The sequence below is a fragment of the Cupressus sempervirens genome, chromosome 8 (assembly GCF_028749045.1).
Source record: "Cupressus sempervirens isolate cs-2001-9-10 chromosome 8, ASM2874904v1, whole genome shotgun sequence".
NCBI lineage: Eukaryota > Viridiplantae > Streptophyta > Pinopsida > Cupressales > Cupressaceae > Cupressus > Cupressus sempervirens.
This window is the reverse complement of record NC_143125.1, coordinates 327684865-327697523: the sequence shown is the minus strand read 5'-3', so window position 1 is coordinate 327697523 and position 12659 is coordinate 327684865. Positions and strand designations below refer to the sequence as shown.

Genomic DNA, 12659 nt, shown 5'->3' with positions numbered 1-12659 from the left:
TCTGTAAACTTGGGGGAAATTAAAAAAATTTCACATACATTTTCCAGAGAGGTTTTTACTCCTAGGAATGCACATTTTGTTTTTGAAGCCAATTTTGTTCCTTTATAATCAGAATTCAAGGTGATGCATAATTATTAATCAAATTTTGATTGTGTGAATTATGAATTTTAACAAGAAGAGAGATAACTTTGTGATCACAATGTAGGATTTTTATTTCCTCTTAATACTTAAACATAAAATTGGGAACTTCAACATATCAAAGTGCTTTTTATTAACATAATTGAAACTTGAAAATTCATAATTCAAGACATTATCCATCAATCTATTTTCTCACATACATATGGAAAGTTTGAAATCACATAAAAGCAATGCAAGGAGATTTTAAAAATCTTTTTTTTTCTTTCTCTATTATTCATCCTGGTTCAAGGCTCCATCGGGAAAGAACCAATAAGAAAATCTGACATCTTTGCCAAATACATCAAAATTTAAAATACATTTTTTACAAATATTACAATTCAATTGAATTTTTTTCAAGGGCTTTCACAAGAGAACTTTTCCAATGTCTTCAATGCATCAAGGGAACCATGGGAGAGACAAGAACCAACATGGAGGTAAAACAACACAATAAGATGAACAATTCAAGCATGTATTCCCAACCCAATTTTGCACAATAAGTTCAACAATGAACCATAATAGGGGTGAGGTGGATTTTCTCAATAGGAGATTTCAATCACCATACCATAACATTGCCCTTTTGGGGCTAACATTCAAGAACTTCCATTCTTCTACAAATGCCCTTTCAGGGCCAATATATCAAGGGTATTCATTCCTTCCCTTCTTCAAGAATTTAAATTTTTATACAAGGTATGGGATGACAAGTAGGGGCTGATACACTCTACCCTCTTTCCCTCTTCTCACCATAAGAGGAGACTCTACACTATTGAGGTCCAACTAAGGCCTTTCTCCCAAACATGGCCACTTCTTCCCTATCCAAGGGTGAGTGATGCTAAAACAATCCCCATGAAATCCCTTGATGCAGGAGCATCCAGAGGGATAAGGGAAATCCTGTGTCACCCAAAAAAAAAATGTACTTAATTCCACCCAGAAAGTAATGAGCTACTCCTACAGCGCGTCCTTGAACAATACTCAAGGCTCTTGGCTGGATAGCAGAGCAAATTTTAATTTATTATGGGCCCAAACAATAGATTCAATAAGTTCTTGCCAATATCCACGACCACTAAATAGGAACATTAAACTAAAGGCCCAAAAGAAATGAGCACCTAAGAATAAAAGACCATATGCAAATAATGAAGAATTGTAAGATTGGATTACTTGAGAAGCTTGTGCCCATAGAAAGTCACGGAGCCACCCGTTAATTGTAACGGAACTCTGCGCAAAGTTTCCTCCTATAATATGAGTTACCACTCCTTGATCACTTATACTACCCCAAACATCGAACTGCATTTTCCAACTAAAATGAAATATTACTACCAAAATTGCATTGTACATCCAGAATAACCCTAAGAAGACATGATCCCAGGCAGATACTTGGCATGTTCCTCCTCTACCAGGCCCATCGCAAGGAAAACAAAAACCAAGATTCACTTTATCGGATATTAAACGAGAACTACGAGCAAATAAAACACCTTTAAGTAATATTAATACAATCACATGGATAGTAAATGCATGAATATGGTGCACTAAAAAATCCACAGTTCCTAATGGAATAGGCAACAAGGCCACTTTGGCACCTACTGCTATCAAATCACAACCTCCTCAAGTTAAGCTGGTACTTGCTGTTGCATCAGGAGCTGTCAAACTGGGTGCTAAAGCATGAGTGTTTTGTATCCATTGAGCAAAGATAGGTTGTAATTGGATAGCAATATTTGAAAACATATCTTTAGGACGTCCTAAAGCACTCATAGTATCATTATGAATATATAGACCAAAACTATGGAAACCTAAGAAAATACATACCCATTTGAGGTGTGATACAATTGCATCACGATGTCTCAGAACACGATCTAAAAGATTGTTGTACTGAGTAGTCGGATCATAGTCTCTTACCATAAAAATAGCTGCATGTGCAGCAGCGCCAACTATGAGAAATCCACCAATCCACATATGGCGTGTGAATAGAGATAGTTGGGTACCATAGTCAATAGCTAGATATGGATAGGGAGGCATAGAATACATATGATGAGCTACGAAAATAGTTAAAGATCCTAACATAGCTAGGTTAAGAGCTAATTGAGCATGCCATGAAGTAGTTAAGATCTCATAAAGACCTCTATGTCCTTCCCCTGTAAATGGACCTTTATGAGCCTCCAAAATATCCTTGAGGTTATGACCAATAACCCAATTGGTTTTATACATATGACCAGCGATTAGAAAAAGAACTGCAATACCCAAATGGTGGTGTGCAGTATCGATCAACCACAGACCCCCCGTTACTGGGTTGAGTCCTCCATGAAAAGTCAAAAAGTCTGAATATTTCGACCAATTCAGAGTGAAAAATGGGGTCAATCCCTCAACGAAACTGGGATAAAGTTGAGCTAAAAGCTCACAATTGAAAATAAATTCATGAGGAAGCGATATCTCTTTAGGGTCCACTCCAGCATCTAAGAGTTGATTAATAGGTAAAGAAACGTGTATTTGGTGTCCTGCCCAAGATAGAGAGCCAAGTCCTAGTAACCCTGATAAATGGTGGTTCAACATGGACTCTACATCTTGGAACCCAGCCAATTTTGGAGCAGCTTTGTGATAATGGAACGAACCAGCAAAAAGCATTAACGCTGCAAAGATTAATGCACCGATTGCGGTGCAGTAAAGTTGCAATTCACTAGTTATTTCGAATGCTCGCCAAATTTGGAAGAACCCAGAGGTGATTTGTATTCCTCGAAAACCTCCACCCACATCTCCATTCAAAATTTCTTGGCCTACTATCGGCCAAACTACCTGAGCACTGGGTTTAATGTGAGTAGGATCGCCTAACCATGCTTCATAATTGGAGAAACAAGCATCGTGAAAGTACATCCCACTTAGCCAAATAAATATGATGGCTAATTAACCAAAATGAGCACTAAATACTTTGCGAGAGATCTCTTCTAAATCATTGGTATGGCTATCAAAATCATGAGCATCAGCATGTAGGTTCCAGATCCAGGTGGTAGTATTGGGTCCCTTAGCTAGTGTCTTTGAGAAATGACCAGGTTTAGCCCATTTTTGAAAGATAGGAACAAAATGACCACAATTTTAGGTATTCACCTAATCTTGCTAGGTGTTGGTGCTTTTCTCCTAGTGTTTAAGGCTTTGTATTTTGGTGGCATATATGATACCTAGGCTCCCGGCAGTGGAGATATAAGAAAAATTACGAACCTTACGCTTAATCCAAGTACTATATTTGGTTATTTACTAAAATCCCCTTTTGGAGGGGAGGGATGGATTGTTAGTGTGGACAATCTAGAAGATCTAATTGGAGGACATGTGTGGTTAGGTTCCATTTGTATCTTCGGTGGTATCTGGCACATCTTAACAAAACCTTTTGCTTGGGCTCGTCGTGCGTTTGTATGGTCCGGAGAAGCTTACTTATCTTATAGTTTGGTAGCTCTCTCTGTCTTTGGTTTCATTGCTTGTTGTTTTGTTTGGTTTAACAATATAGCTTATCCCAGTGAATTCTATGGACCTACCGGCCCAGAGGCCACTCAAGCACAAGAATTTACTTTTCTAGTTAGAGACCAGCGTCTTGGAGCTAGTGTGGGGTCTGCCCAAGGGCCCACTGGTTTAGGTAAATATCTTATGCATTCTCCTACTGGAGAAATTATTTTTGGAGGGGAAACGATGCATTTTTGGGATCTTTGTGCTCCCTGGTTGGAACCTTTAAGAGGTCCTAATGGTTTGGACCTGAGTAAGCTGAAAAAAGACATACAACCTTGGCAAGAACGACGTTCAGTAGAATATATGACTCATGCTCCTTTAGGTTCTTTAAATTTTTTGGGTGGTGTAGCTACCGAAATTAATGCGGTCAATTATGTCTCACCTCGAAGTTGGTTAGCCACTTCTCATTTTGTTCTAGGATTTTTCTTTTTCGTAGGTCATTTGTGGCATACAGGAAGAGCTCGTGCAGCTGCAGCAGGATTTGAGAAAGGAATTGATCGTGATTTTGATATAACTATTATGATGATAAAAATAAAATTTGCTTATTCTTTCCTTATACTTGAAATTTTAAAATTTTGATTCATTTATGATCAAATAAAAATCTGTAGTGCATTTTAATTAAAAAGACCGGATAGGGATCGAATGGTATAGCCTTTTGAATCTATTGAAAGTTTTTAAGATTACAATCATGACTATTGCATTCCAATCGTCTGTGTTTGCATTAATTGCGATTTCAATTCTACTAGTAATTGGTGTACCTATCACACTTTCCTCTCCTAATGGCTGGTCAAGTCAAAAAAATGTACTATTTTCAGGTGTATCATTATGGATTGGATTAGTCTTTTTAGTAGGTATTCTAAATTCTTTCATATCTTAAGATATATTGATCTTTTTATCCTTCCTCCCCCTAGGCCTAAATTAATTCACAAAGGAATTTAATTTATGAGAAATAAAAAAACCAGGTAATGAAAGTGCTCAAGGAAGAGGTTATTTATTAATATGATTTATAATTGATCAATAAATCTATTGAAATAGAAAAATTGACCTCCATAGAATGGTAATATATGGGTATTAATATATACCCATATAACGAGTCAAATGCAGGTATGGTTGAATGGTAGAATTTCTCCTTGCCAAGGAGAAGATGCGGGTTCGATTCTCGCTACCCGCCTATCTGTAGAATAGAAAGTTATCGTATTGGTTTAGTCGTATTTGTATCGTATTTATACATACAGCCAAGATATATGAAATTTATTGTGTCTTTGCGAAGACGGGATTTGAACCCATGACTTCAAGGTTATGAGCCTTGCGAGCTACCAAACTGCTCTACTTTGCATTATCCCTTCATATTAACCTTTCTTATAATACCATTATAATGGGTACATCGAGCAATCCCTTGGGTATTCTATTCTCCCTCCCTTATATAGGGAGGGACTTTTCTATCGTAACAATAACTTTATTTCTATCATAACAATAACTTTAAATAATTATTTTCCTTACCCTACCAACTCGATTTTGTTACCCCAGCCAACAAACATGCGTGAGCCATTTCACGGATTATATATCCGGATAATTCAAAGTCTCTATAAATGGCTCTGGGTCTTCCAGTCTTCAAACAACATTGGCGAAGATGTGTAGGTGCACTATTACGTGGTAGAGATTGTAATTTTCTATAAATTTCCAATTTTTCATCCAGTGATGAGACTTCGCTCATCTCTTTTTTCAAAGATTGGTGAAGCAAATTATATTTCCTTTCCAATCTTTATTTCTTTTTCTCTCTTTGAATGAGACTTTTTCTTGCCAAACTTAGTTTCTGTTTCATGTGTTTTCATTTTTGGATACCCATTTGGGTCAAATAAAGGTTCCAACTCTCACAGTTCCACTATCAGTGTTCTAGGATAGAGTATTTGAACACCTTGGGATACGTGTAAATGCCAAAAAAATAGGAGTATGTAATTGAGCCATCATTTTGGTGAACTAGGAGGATGAATGTAATTTTGATTTAGAGCATTCCAGAAAAAGAATCAGGTCAAAAGGCCCCATGGTTTGAAAGGTATCATAGTTTTTCAGTTTTTGGAGACCTCCTAAGAATGCTTCAAAGTTAGGTTAGGGGCATTAAATGACTTTGAAAAGGGCCAAAAATGAGGGACGAGCGAAGCTGGTCCATAGGACTATAGAGTGCTTTGAGAGCTTTCTGAAAATGTAAACGGTTCGTCAATCGAAGCTACGGTTCAAAAGTTATGCCTCCCAAAATTTCGGTTACCGTTTTTGGATTCTTCTAGATTTGCACCAACTTCTAATGTAGATTTTAGAGCCTTCTACTTGGTCGGTGGATGCTTACTAGCACTTTCTAGAATGTACTCCTAGTCCTTAACCCTCCGAGGTCTATTTAAGAACATTTTTGGCATTGTAAAAGGTACTTTGGAGTGAAAATTGAGAGGAGGTACCAAAAGGAGAAATTATCTCCAGTTTTGTGCTATTGTAAGCCCTTAGGGCATGTTTTGAAGTCTATTTTCTCTATACTGAATGTACTAGCTTATTTTCATAGTTAATACAATTTCCCTTTTCCTATTGTATTCATTATGTGCTTGGGTTGTGTCCCCATCAAGTGGTATCAGAGCTGGTTTTCCTAAGTGTGTAGACAGAGCGCCGACTGTGAAGCAGTTTGCACCAGGACTGTGTGGTTGTGGGTTTGAGTTAAGAAGATGCCTCCACGAAGAGAGTGTGGTGGAAGGGTTGGAGCTATTAATCCTGATGAGGTTAGAGGCCTCCAAAGGCAGGTACAAGCATTGCAAAAGGAGCTTCGTAGAGGAACAAATGTTGGCGCAGGTGACGACAATGATGATGACAATGAAGAAGAAGAAATTGGACCAGAAGGGGAATTTGACGGGGAAGTTCTAAATCAGGCAGAGGAAAGGCTTTTTACGGTCATTACTAAATTTGGGAAAAGACCTACAATTGATGTGAGTGTATTTCCAATAAATCTGAAACTAGATGAGTTGATCGACTGGATCAATGAACTGGAAGAATACTTTGAGTATGAGGATATCAGGGACCCAGATAGGGTTAAGTTTGCAAAGGCCAAACTGAAAGGCCATGCCAAAATCTAGTGGCAAGAAGTTCAATTGGAAAGAAACAGAAGAGGAAAGGAGAAGATCACAAGGTGGGATCGCATGGTGGACAAATTAAAGAAGCAGTTCATTCCTCTCGACTACAAGTTTGATTTGTTTAAGAAGATGCATGGGCTAAAGCAAGAAGGAAGATCAGTCCAAGAATATACAAAGGATTTTTATTGACTTTTGATTAGAGTAGGGCATGCAGAAGAAAATAAGGAGAAGGTTGCTCGTTATATCAGTGAGTTACGACCTAGCATCTAGGAGGAATTAAGTCTGGTAAGAATGACTAGTGTTGAAGAGGCATACCAATTTTCCCTATGAGTTGAAGAGAAGCTGAAGAAGAGGTTTAAAGGGAGACAAAGAGGGCATGATGAAGGAGGAAGGGGAAGCGGTAGGTCATCTAGAGGTCGAAATGAAACCCAAAACAAAAACGAATATGTGGGTACTAGCAGGAACCAGACAAATGAGGGTTTCAAAAGCTCCCATGATCAAGACTTTAGAAATCAGAGAGGAAGAGGTAGAGGACATAGATAAGGAAGAGGAGGCTTTCGTGGTACCTGTTTCCATTGCAATGAAGAAGGTCATCATGCCTTTGAATGCCCTCAACGACAATGAAGGACAAATACGAGAGCTTAGGGTCAAGCTAGGGTTGCTCATGTGGATGAGGATGCACAGTCATCACATTCAGAGGATGCAGAAAGAGGAGAGACATTGGTAAATGAAAGGGTCCTATTAAGTGGTGAGATTGAACTAGGACAAAGGAGGAGTTTGTTTCGTACCAGGTGCAAATGTGAGAAAAATGTTGTGATGTGATCATTGACGGTGGTAGCACTGAAAACTTGGTGTCAGAGGAGATGGTCTCTAAGCTGAAGCTCAAGAGGAAGAAACATCCCCAGCCCTATCGGATTGCTTGGGTGAAAGATGATCATAAGGTCCTAGTAAGTGAACAATGTCTTGTGAAATTCAAAATTGAGAGTTACTATGATGAAGTTCTCTGTGATGTTATTCCAATGGATGTTTGCCATCTATTGTTGGGTAGACCATGGCAGTTTGATAGACATGTAGTACATGATGGTCATGCAAACACATACTCTCTAACAAAGGATGGAGTTTTCCACAAACTGAAGCCCATGAAAAAGGAAGGTGAAAAGGTATGTAGCAGTGTTAGGATTTGTCTTGTTGATGGAAGAAATTTTTTAGATGGAATGAAACATCAGTGTATGTGCTATGCTTTGATTCCTAAGAAAGATAAAGAAGGTAGTAGTGAAATACCACTTGAAGTTTCATATTTACTAGGTGAGTTTGGAGATATTATCTCTGATAATGTTCTAGAAGGATTGCCACCAGTAAGGCAAATTAGTCATCAGATAGATCTAATTCCAGGAGCTAGTTTTCCTAAAAAGGTTGGTCATAGGATGACTCCTACTAAAATAGAGGAGCTAAATAGATAGGTTCAGGAGCTATTGAGGAAGGGTTTGATTCGAGAGAGCCTGAGTCCATGTGCAGTACCTGCAATATTGGCACCAAAGAAGGATGGAGAGTGGAGGATATGTACAGACTCTCAAGCTATAAATAGGATAACCATCAAATATCTATTTTCTTTGCCAAGAATGGATGATCTTATGGACTGCTTGAGTGGATCTCAGCACTTCACAAAGATAGATCTCAAGAGTGGTTATCACCAGATACGGATTTGAGAAGGAGATGAGTGGAAAATGGCCTTTAAGACCAAGGATGGTCTTTATGAGTGGTTAGTCATGCCTTTGGATTGATGAACGCCCCAAGCACCTTCGTACGGCTTATGAATGAGCTACTTAAGAAGTTCTTGGGAAAATTTATTATTGTCTATTTGGATGATATTTTAATTTTCAGCAAGACTTTGGAAGAACATTTATTGCATATTCGTAGTGTCCTTGAAAGGTTAAAGGAAGAGAAACTGTTAATTAATTTGAAGAAGTGTATCTTTGCAAAAAGGGAGTTAGTCTATTTGGGGTTTTTTATATCACCTGACGGTCTCAAAATGGATCCAGAGAAGGTAAAAGCCATCTTCGAATGGCCTACTCCAAGGTCTACTACTGAGGTAAGATCATTTCATGGTCTAGTTAGTTTTTACAAGAAGTTTTTTAAGAATTTTAGTGGCATATGTGCACCCCTAACTAACACAATAAGAGGGGATAGAAAAGAGTTCAAATGGACTGCAGCAGCTGCGAGAAGTTTTGAACTGTTGAAGAAGAAGGTGACAGAATAACCTATGTTGGCACTTCCAAATTTTAGAAAGGTGTTCCAGGTGGATTGTGATGCTAGTGGCAGTACTATTGGGGTTGTATTGAGCCAAGAAGGTAAGCCTATTGCATATTTTAGTGAAAAATTGAATGATGCAAAGAAGAAGTATTCTGTTTATGATCAAGAGTTCTATGCAATAGTTTAGGCCTTAAAGAAATGGAGGCATTATTTATTGCCAAAGGAATTTTTTTTGTATACTGATCACCAGGCATTACAATACCTAAATAGCCAAGGTAAATTGAATTAGAGGCATATGAAGTGGGTAGAGTTCTTGCAAAGCTATACATTTGTGTTGAAACATAGAAGTGGAAAATCTAATAGGGTTGCAGATGCACTAAGCAGGAGACAGTTGTTGCTTACAGTAATGCAGGTTGAAGTAGTTGGGTTTGATGAACTCAAGAATCTGTACCCTAAAGATCTTGATTTTGCTAAAGCGTGGAAAGCTTGTAAAGAGCCTGTTGTTGTAGATAGAACTAGGTGGTTAGACTATCTAATTCAGGATGGTATGTTATTCAAGTGCATCTACTTGTGCACTCCAAGGAGTTCCATGAGGGAAAATCTGATTAAAGAGAAACACAGTAGAGGGATGGCAGGAAATTTTGGTCGAGATAAGACCATTTCCATTCTTAGAGAACATTATTTTTGGCCTCAGATTTCACAAGATGTGAAGAAGTTTGTACAGAGTTGCCAAGTTTGTCAAGTCGCCAAGGGATTTAGCCACAATACTAGACTATATCAGCCATTGCCCGTTCCATCAAAGCCATGGGAGGACATAAGTATGGACTTTGTTCTTGGATTTTCGAGGACACCAAGGGGTAATGACTTAGTATTTTTGGTGGTTGATAGGTTCTCCAAAATGGCACATTTCATTCCATGCCACAAAACTCATGATGTTGTCCATATTGCATACTTGTTTTTCAGAGAAGTGGTAAGACTACATGGTCTTCCAAGGAGTATAGTTTCTGATAGAGACATTAAATTTGTGGGGTATTTCTAGGTAACATTGCAAAAAAATTTGAGAACAAACTTGAAATTCAGTTCCACATATCACCCACAAACTAACGGTCAAACAGAAGTGGTAAACAGAAGTCTGGGCAATTTGCTAAGATTTTTAGTTGGGGATAAGCCCAAGGGGTGGGATTTGATTCTACCACAAGCCAAGTTTTCTTACAATATCTCTGTAAATAGGAGTACTGGTAGATCACCATTCCACATTGTATATGGAAGTAGCCCAAGGACTGCGCCAAAATTGAGGAAGATAGAGCAAGGGGAAAGGACAAGTGTTGAAGCTGAAGAATTTGTTGAACATATCAAGCATCTGCATGAGGAGGTTCAAGCACACATTACCAAGATGAATCAAGAGTATAAAGCTAGGGCTGATCAAAGGAGAAGACATAAGGAATTCCAAGTAGGGGATCTAGTCATGGTATACTTATGAAAAGAAAGATTTCCAACCGGTACTTACAACAAGCTGAAAATGAAGAAATTTTGCCCCTGCAAAATTCTGAAGAAACATGACTCAGGAAATGCATATGAGGTGGAGTTGCCAGATGGTATTCACATTTCTCCTATTTTCAACATTGCAAACTTAACAGAGTATCATGATGATGGTGCAAATGAGAAACTGATGTTAGAGCCATGTCCAATTCCTGCTTCTAAGAAGGAGGAGATAGAAGACATTCTAGATCATCGTGTAGGTAGGAGCACCAGAAATAGGCAGCATGAAGAGTATTTGGTCAAGTGGAAAGGATGGCCGATAGAGGACTCAACCTGGATTTCAGTAGCTGAGGTTTCCCATTTGGGATTTCCTCTACCATTCATAAATTGACAAGGTCACTTTTCAATCTACCCTGGGTGTCTGATGCAGGAGCATCCAGAGGTATAAGGGAAATCCTGTGTCACCCAAAAAAAATGTACTTAGACTTAGTTTTTGTTTCATGTGTTTTCATTTTTGGATACCCATTTGGGTCAAATAAAGGTCCCAAATCTCATAGATCCACTATCAATGTTCTAGGATAGAGTATTTGAACACCTTGGGATACGTGTAAATGCCAAAAAAATAGGAGTATGTAATTGAGCCATCATTTTGGTAAACTAGGAGGTGTAAATTGGCCAAATGAATGTAATTGCAATTTAGAGCATTTTAGAAAAAGAATCAGGTCAAAAGGCCCCACGGTTTGAAAGTTATCGCAATTTTTCGATTTTTGGAGACCTCCTAAGAATGCTTCAAAGTCAAGTTAGGGGCATTAAATGACCTTGAAAAGGGCCAAAAAATGAGGTATGAGTGAAGCTAGTCCATAGGGCTATAGAGCGCTTCGAGAGCTTTCCGAAAATGTAAACGGTTCGTCAATTGGAGCTACGGTTCAAAAGTTATGCCTCCCAGAAGTTCGGTTACCATTTTTGGATTCTTCTAGATTTGCACCAACTTCTAACGTGGCTTCTGGAGCCTTCTACTTGGTCAGTGGATGCCTACTAGCACTTTCTAGAATGTACTCCTAGTCCTTAACCCTCCGGAGTCTATTTAAGGACATTTTTGGCATTGTAAAAGGCAGTACGGAGTGGAAATTGAGAGGAGGTACCAAAAGGAGAAATTATCTCCAGTTTTGTGCTATTGTAAGTCCTTAGGGCATGTTTTCAAGTCTATTTTCTCTGTAGTGAATGTACTAGCTTATTTTCACAGTTAATACAATTTTCCTTTTCCTGTTGTGTCCATTATGTGCTTCGGTTGTGTCCCCATCATCCCCTCAAAACACAAATCATCAAAGCAAGCATGATAATGACATCAAAAGAAAAACAAGTTAAGATCCCTCCCAATCAACCCCAACACACAAGCAAGCAATACAAAGACAACACAATGCCTTATGCATGATTCAAGCATGAACACATGAAGAAACAATTTCAAGGAGTGAAGAACTCCTACCTTCACCAAAGAGTTATGGCAATATGGTGGTTTGAGAAGAGTTTTTCCCTTTTCTTTCTTCAATATTCAAACTTTCTCCAAAACTAGAGATTGGATAAAAACCCCAAAACTACTCAAAAATGCCTCTAAGTATGATCCTTAACTCAACTAGACTTCAAGTAACTCAAGATGGAGTTTGAGTCACCAACTCATGAGGAGATAACCAATTTTCACAATCAACCAAAAATAGGGTTTTTGAGTGACCCTAAAAGTCAACCAAGGAGGCTAAAGGGGTGGAAAGTACTCCCCACCCACATCCTTACCCCTAGGGTACTTAAATTTAATATTTTTTAAGCCTTAAGGACTTAATAGGAACAAATAAAAGCTAGGAGAATAATAAAACCAAAGAAAAATCTTTTAAAGATAGACAATGCAAAGATAGCACAAATGAACAAGGCGTTCAGCTCTGTCTTTCCATCGGATTTCTCAGCTAAACTTTCTGCACACTCATTGCATACATCAATAGTTCAAGCAACACACACACACACACACACACACACACACACATATATATATAACTACGCATCAAGAAATTCATGTAATTTAAAACATCCATTTTTCTACAATTCAATTATTCATCTTATTCTATTCATTAAAATTGGAAAAATTACAAAGGGTTAGTTTTGCATTCATTCACTTCATCC

General features: G+C 38.2%; 1 non-coding gene across 1 annotated transcript; it reads right to left on the bottom strand.

The window, feature by feature from the left end:
* Nucleotides 1-4919: 4919 nt before the first annotated feature.
* TRNAM-CAU (transfer RNA methionine (anticodon CAU)) lies at nucleotides 4920-4993 on the bottom strand. The gene has a single exon. It is a non-coding gene; the product is annotated as a tRNA-Met (tRNA).
* Between the last annotated feature and the right edge of the window lie 7666 nt (nucleotides 4994-12659).